We start from the raw sequence: 7549 nt of genomic DNA on the forward strand, positions 1-7549 counted from the left end.
TGTCTGTCTGTCTGTTTCTCTCTCTCTCTCTGTCCTTCTGTCTCTCTCTGTCTGTCTGTCTCTGTCTGTCTCTCTCTGTCTGTCTGTCTCTCTGTCTGTCTGTCTCTCTCCTCTGAACTCTGCAGGCGGTTTTCAGCTCCTCAGGCTGACGGCTGGAATGCTGACATAACAGATGTTGTCTGACAAAGGCAATAATTATCTGCTGTACGGCTGTATGTCCATACCCGCTCTTCCTCCTCCCCCCTCCCTCTCCACATCCTCCTCCTCCTCGTCTTCCTCCTGCTGCACATTCACCGTGTTGCATGTGAGAATGATATTTTTATCTTATATCTTATATCTTCCAGTTAAAGCTTTTAAATTGCTGCTTCACCAGAAATACCTTGATTTTCTCACTTCCCTCTCATGGCTTCTGGCACCTGCAGCTAGTTTTTCATTCGTCCAGGTGTTTAGAAATCTGTATCAGAGTTCACAGCCTCCACCACACAGGTACCAGCTGCTCTGAAGAATCTGTAGAAAACACTATTCATCCAAAATGTCCAAAGTGAACTCTGATGTGCAAATTCATCCGGTCGGTTGAGTGTTACGGTGCTGAGCTTTGAGGGAACTGGAGAGTCCATATTTGCCGGGCCTCGGTGTGAACTCTTACTGCTGGGTTTCTGCTAGTTAGCTTAGCAAGCTGCTGTTTCTGGCTTCCTGGTGTTCCTGGGACTGTTCCTCTTTCTTTCAGCCACTGTCCCTGAAAATGAATCTTCTTTCCCCAGACATGAATCGATCCAGTTTATTCGAAGATGGACTTCTGATTTAGAGTTTCTTCGTTTCAAATTAAACCTCATGTGTTCCCTTGGTTGCTTCCTGGTTTTGTCCCATCCTGAGTCAGGTACAACAACGACTGGCACTTTTATTTGATTGGTAGCAGAAATACGAAAGTTTACCTTATCACCCAGCAACCAGAGTTGAGAATGTAAGTTGAGTTTTTTACTTCTCTGTCTAGCACCCTTCTTATTTTTGTGGCATATCTATTTGTGTCACTTTTCATGTGAACAACTGAGTGCACCACTATGATAACGTCCTGGAGAGACTGAAAAATGAAAATGTGCAGTTAAATCTGTATTTAAATCCCCCTCTGATGAAAATGTTGAACCTTGTTAACATCCATATGATGTTTTATACGTTTATATGTGTGTGTATATATGAAAATATATATAACATCAAACCTAAGGAGCCAATCCTGTCAATTTATGGGGACAGGGGGCGGGACTGAATAAACCTGAAACCTTGTCAGTACAGAGAGAGAGTGATAGCATTAGCACAACTGCTTACACTGTGTCAGCCACTGCCAGTTACATGCTAACTACATGCTAACTGTGATAACCGTTCTGAAAAGATGCTAACTTAACTTACCATTTTGAAGTGATGCTAACTGCGCTAACTGTTCTGAACAGATGCTAACTATGCTAACGGTTCTGACCCGTCTGCTAGTCTCTGGTTCTGGTCTCAGACTCCTCCTCTGAGTCTGGGTCTGACTGAGGCTCAAACATGTGGCTGAGTCTCTCTGATGTTTCCTCCTCTGACCATCTTGATGCACTCTGCTCTTTCACCTGTCCACCTGGAGCCAGCAGGTGGTGGGCGGGGCTCAAGGCCTGATCCAGATTTCTCAATCAGGAAGTAAGCAATGGTGTTAGTTTGTTGTGAAAACAGATTTTAACATGAATATTCGCCTCATCAGAATCCTGTCTCACCTTCATTGTCCTGTACTCACGCTGTCACCACTACAAAGAGCTTTTCCCTTCTCAAAGTTGTTTCTCATAAAGCTTGTTATAAATAAACTGACTGTGGGCGGATCGCTGTAACGCGCCACTGGCCCGGGCCAGTCGGTTAATTTTTCTCTAAAGACCGCTCTTTTACCTCATTATAATGATTAAGTGCTCTCCCAATGACCTGAAACAGGCGTTTAGAGAAATCATTATTGATGTGTATCTTATGTTGTCGACCAGAACACGAGCGACACGAGTCCAGAGAGGTGAGGAGGTCGGGTACAAACAAGATGGATCCTTCTCTCTGAACTGTTTCAGCTCCAAATCTATAGATTAGTGAAGTTTAGTTTAGTTTGAATCTTCTTATTTTTGCAGTGAAGGAACTCCGCTGCGCTAACGGCCAATTGGTTGTAGCTGTGATTGGCTGCTGCTGCTGCTGCCACAAGGTAAACAAACAAACAAACAGGAAAATCTTTAAAGGTGACTGTTGTTTACTGTTGACCCTGTGAAAATGCACATACTGCATTTAATTCATGTGGATATGATTAATGACTTTCTTTCTCCTCCATGTTAAATGCAGAGAAAGACAAAAGACAGTTTGGTGATGAGGCAGTGTGGGATCATGGGAGTTGTTGTCTTCACCACCATTGCCGTCAACTTCTCCTGGTTGGGATTCCTTCAGTGTCAGTGGTTCAGGAGCTGAAGTATCCACACAGGTGTCCTCTCCACAACAAACACACCAGGTGATTAAAACCAGTGAAAACGCCGAATGAAACAGTTTCATGTTAAAAATCACCGACACAGTTCAGCAGATACAGGACGTCTCTGCTCGTCTGTACTCAGCTTGTTTCTCTAATAACTTCAGATCCAGACGTCCGATGACAAAAATCCTTCATCTGCTTCAAATAAAGAGCTGAAACAAAAAAAAAAGAAATGCTTCTTAAAAACGTGACTGAAAATTGTATAAAAAGTCAGTGTAGAGCTTTTGGCAGCAACCACGACGCCGACACGTGCACTTCAGGGATCTGACGTTAATGACAGGCGACCAAATGAAACAGACCATTACCATGATTAATATAATAAGTATATAATAATATAATAAGCTGACCTGGTAGAGCGTGTACCTTGTGCTGCGGCTGAGGCTGAGACCTTAACACAGCAACCTGGGTTCGAGTCCAGCCTGAGCCCTTTGCTGCATAAGATAAGACGAACCTTTACTGATCCCCCGCAGAGGAAAGTCAAATTGACACAGCAGCACAAAAGAACAAACAAATATATCAATAATTTAATGTAATCAATAATTTAATGTAATTTAACATTTTTACATCTTGTTTTGGTTGAAAATTGAAGGCAAAAGAACTTGTTGTGTGTCTGATTAGGGGATCGATCATGGTGCTTTGAAGTTGTAGACGTTGGCATGTCAGCCTTATTTATTGATGAGTTTCTGTAAGCTTTTCACAGTGAACCTGAGGAGTCAGGGTTTAGCTGCAAGCTAAACCAAAGATCAAATCTTGGGGTTAAAACTGGAGGAAAACAGGCAGAGAAAACATTGAAAAATACAGTGACCAGCTAAACATCGGTTACATTGGACCAGTTTAATTTTACAATCAATCACAGACAGTGAACATATCAGGCCGAGTGTGTGTGCTGGCTCAGGATGGATGAACTCGCGGTGATCCCCCGCACGGCTGCCAGAGTCTAACTTGGGTCCGCTCTTATTCCTGAAGTCACACAATGGAGCCTAAAGGTCGCTCGGACTGACTCAGCACATAAATGGCAACGTAAACTTTCAATTACAAGCACGAAGGAGAAAAACCACCAAGATTGCAGCGCTGCGGTTTTTTTGTGTGACAGCAGCAGCGATGAAAATAAACTTAAAGAAAACACAAGCAGGGGGTGAAATATCTGGACACACACACACACACACACACACACACACACACACACACACACACACACTGGCTGGTTGAGGAACTGGTGCTGGCCACCAGGCGTTTTATCCAAGTCACCATCTGACCCCGTTTTCCCCCTCATTTCGCAAATCGGTGTCCTTATCATGCCAAAGACCTGCCTCTGAACCAGAAAACACACAAATAAGAGGAGGAGGGGGTGAGGGGGGGTGTGGAGGCAGAGAGGCTGAACTCTACCATGCAGTGGAAGGATTTATTTATTTATTTATTTTTAGTTCAGAGGAAAAGAATAAATAGATTTCATGGGACGGATTTAAAGAGATGAACATGAGTCTGTTTCAACATGTTTTCTTTCTGTCACTCAGAAACTCCAGTGAACAGATGAATATTCAGAGGAAACTACAGTAGAAGTTCATTTGAATTCTGCTCTAACTTCAGTAAAAACTGCAGCGATGATGAATTTCCGTTGTCGTCCAGTTTGATCTGATGTTGTCACCCCCCCCCCCCCCCCCCCTCATTATCAGTGACCTCAGGTTGACACAGAGCAAAATGAAAAGCGACACAGGGCTACTGAATCTGCAGGTCCCAATCAACCAATGGGAATAAAGAGATGAATACATGTAACTATGACTGTGACTGTTTTATCAGAGAGTGACCACGATTACTCCTCAACCTCAACCACAGATTTATTAATGTAACCACAACCACAGAGGGAGGTGCCTTTACCTTAACGAAGTAGTCGTTAATCCAATCACTGTTTCCCTAAAGTGATTTGTATGAGTTTGTGAAGGAATAGACGAATGATGTCGTCCTGTTAATAGAAAACTGTCCTGTTGATGTCACAGAGGCGACATCCATCTTTATTTATAGTCTATGATTGTAACCATGACAACAAAGATTGTCTAATCTTAAAGTAAGTACTTATTTTAACCCAAACCACTATCTTTTCCCAAATCTGACCAAGTCATGACCGTTTATTACTGTAACCATGGCAACTACGGTCAGCCATCAGGGCGCTATTTTAGGAGGCACTCCTGTGTGGTTGTTCAGGTTGGAGGACCGGTTGGTTAATGGCTTTTAATTTGGAGGAATGTTTGTAAACATCATCAATGTCTTTCCAAATGTAACATGATCTTCTTGGAGCCGTTTACATTGTGTTAGATTGCCCCCCCCCCCACCCCCCCACCCCTGTGTGGGACGACGTTGGGAGCCTGTAAGTCTGTTCATTGTTGCGTCAGTTGTATAATGCACAGTTATGACAGTTCGGTTGTGTTGTCCTGTGTTGTGTTGCGTCCCCTCTCTGGTTCCCATGCACCCTCCAATCAGCTGACCGGTCACTGACCTGCGCAGCCGGTGGCACTGGAGTGAACCCTGGTTCAAAACGTCGCCAAGTTCACACTGACTGAGCGTCCATCAGATAACGACCTTGGCAGCGCTACGGGGCCCAGCAGCGGACATAATTAGGCCAGGCTGTTTGTGTCCCATTAATTTTCTGCCACATAGCTTCACCCTATTCTCGGCCTGTCAATGAGGGCGGTCAGGTGGAGGGTGGTAATGCCTGATGACCTAAGCGGTGGTGACCACAGCGGTGACCTAAACTGTGACCCCGGTGGTGACCTAATCAGTGACCTCGGTGGTGACCTGATCAGTGACCTCGGTGGTGACCTCACCGTGAGTTTTTTTTTGTAATGAGGTCACGATATGAAGCGGGATTGTTTCAGTTTACAGTAAATAGTGTGGATTGTGTTGTAGCAGCGGCACTGTGATTGTCCACAGGAGTCCACTGTGTCGGAGCCGGATTCTGGACCAGTTCTGGATAAATTCAGTAACTACGGAAACATGTTTTGTTCCAAACGGCTACAGTTCTGGTTCTTGCCTCTGATTGGCTTCACCATAGTAACGGCTGCTGAGGCTGATTTCACCAAAACAAAGTTGAAATAATTAAACTGATGACCATAACATTACACTGAGGTTTTCATTGTTTAGATCAAACCAGCAGCTCGTCCAACTTCCTCAGTTATTTTAGAGCTTTTAATGGTCCAGGGTTATAATATAGGTTAAGGTCTTGTACAGAAATGCTTTAGATTAATTAGAATAACATTTAAACTTTATATCTGCATCCTTTTGTATGTGTTTAGTTTGAGTTTGCTTGAGATGGGTTTAACAAACTGAATGGGGGGAGGGGGGGGCAACTTATGTGGTCCTATGAAACTGGCTGTGTTTGAGGCTCTCTTGTGGGACATTTCATGCGCTCTTGGGGGCCCTCTGGTGGCAACGAGGACCTTAAGCAGGCGCTTAGTTCGCTTATTTGTCGGGCCAGCTCTCGGGGCCATTCGGAAGGATATGGGTTTGCCGTTGACGTTCATGGTGGATTTCAGAGTGAGGTCTGCAGCAGAGGTTTGAGTTTTAGATCAGTTGAGCAGATTATTATTATACCAGGTAACCTGTTTATATTTCACTGTTACTGGAGATAAGATCTACAGTACGATGGTGGTGTCGTCTGCATATTAACAAATGCTAACAGAGCTGCGATGATGTGAGCTTGATAGTGAACAGTGAGAAGGGCTGTGGACCCAGCATGCAGCCCTGAGGGATTCCAGTGCTGAGGGTCAAAGGGCAGGATGCAATGTTATTTACCTTTGACCCTTTGTTGCCTCGTCCACAGGAAGCTGCAGATCCGGCGACGGATGCAGGGGTCGATGGTCATGTCTGGCAGTTTATGAAAAAGTTTAATTTAAGCTTGAATATGGATATTATATTATGAATTTCTGGACATAAAGTATTATTTTGTATAATTACAAACATATTAATCGACCCTGTAGGAATGTTATCAGTCGTTTAGTTTGGTTAAACATTGAAAGCCTTCCTGTCTCTGTTGAAAATAAGATATGACAAACAGGCTGCTTTTGTTTCACCATCTTCTAATTTACTCTTTACATCATCTGTACAGCAGCTACATCAGATAGACTCAACGAAACAGGACAAATATATACAGACTCCTTAAAGTGGAGAAAGTGCTATCTCCTTCTACAAATTCCATCCGTACGTCAGATTTCACAGCGCGTCTATTAGGCTTCAAGACCAACACACAAACAGTCCTAGACTTAAGACCAATAATAACAATAATAATAACTTTACTCTCAATATTATGCTGCTCTAAACAACTAAGGTTCTCTATGTTCTAGCAGTGAAACAAGGTGTTATGGACAGTCCTTTACATTACAGGTTAGTGTCTCTATCTAATCATGATTACAGCAAATATTGTTACAGAGTAAAAGTACAACAGAAATGATACATCTGCATTTTAAATACAGCTTATTCATAATGCTACTTCATTTGATACACACATAATAGCACTGTTAAGGATATATATCACAGTCATATTTAAACAGTAGAATGTGTTTTGACATTGATGTTCGGGTACTTCCTGGTTGTGGGATTTCTGTGTCAAAATCAAGTGCAAGTTCCATCAGTGAAAGTGTTTTGTTTAGTTTTTTTGCAGCAGAGATCATTGCGAAACATCACGACTGAGATAAGTCCGAGTCGCTCCCGTGTCCGACGTGGGTTGCAGTGTTCAAACATTTCTCCGTTGCAGATATCGTCACTGCATTTCTGGCCTTAGTCAGTTTGTTAACGAGAAGTGTCACATTTTTTTTAAGACTCTTTTCCTCAGTGTTTCCACGGAGCTAAAGACGCCTTGCTCAGAGGACTGGAGAACGAAGGAATCGGTTTAAAAGTGTGTAAACCCTGTGATGTCAGTAGAAAATCAGGCTGCTTCTGCACAGTCACTGCAGGTGAGTTTCCCACGTCTCTGTCCCGGGACCCTGAAGAATCTGCCCGGTTGCAGTTTTTGTGGGTTTTCAAAGAGGCCGTCTGAGAATCCTA

This window comes from Seriola dumerili, unplaced genomic scaffold, assembly GCF_002260705.1.
Source record: "Seriola dumerili isolate Sdu_G_001 unplaced genomic scaffold, Sdu_1.0 BDQW01000127.1, whole genome shotgun sequence".
NCBI classification, from domain to species: domain Eukaryota; kingdom Metazoa; phylum Chordata; class Actinopteri; order Carangiformes; family Carangidae; genus Seriola; species Seriola dumerili.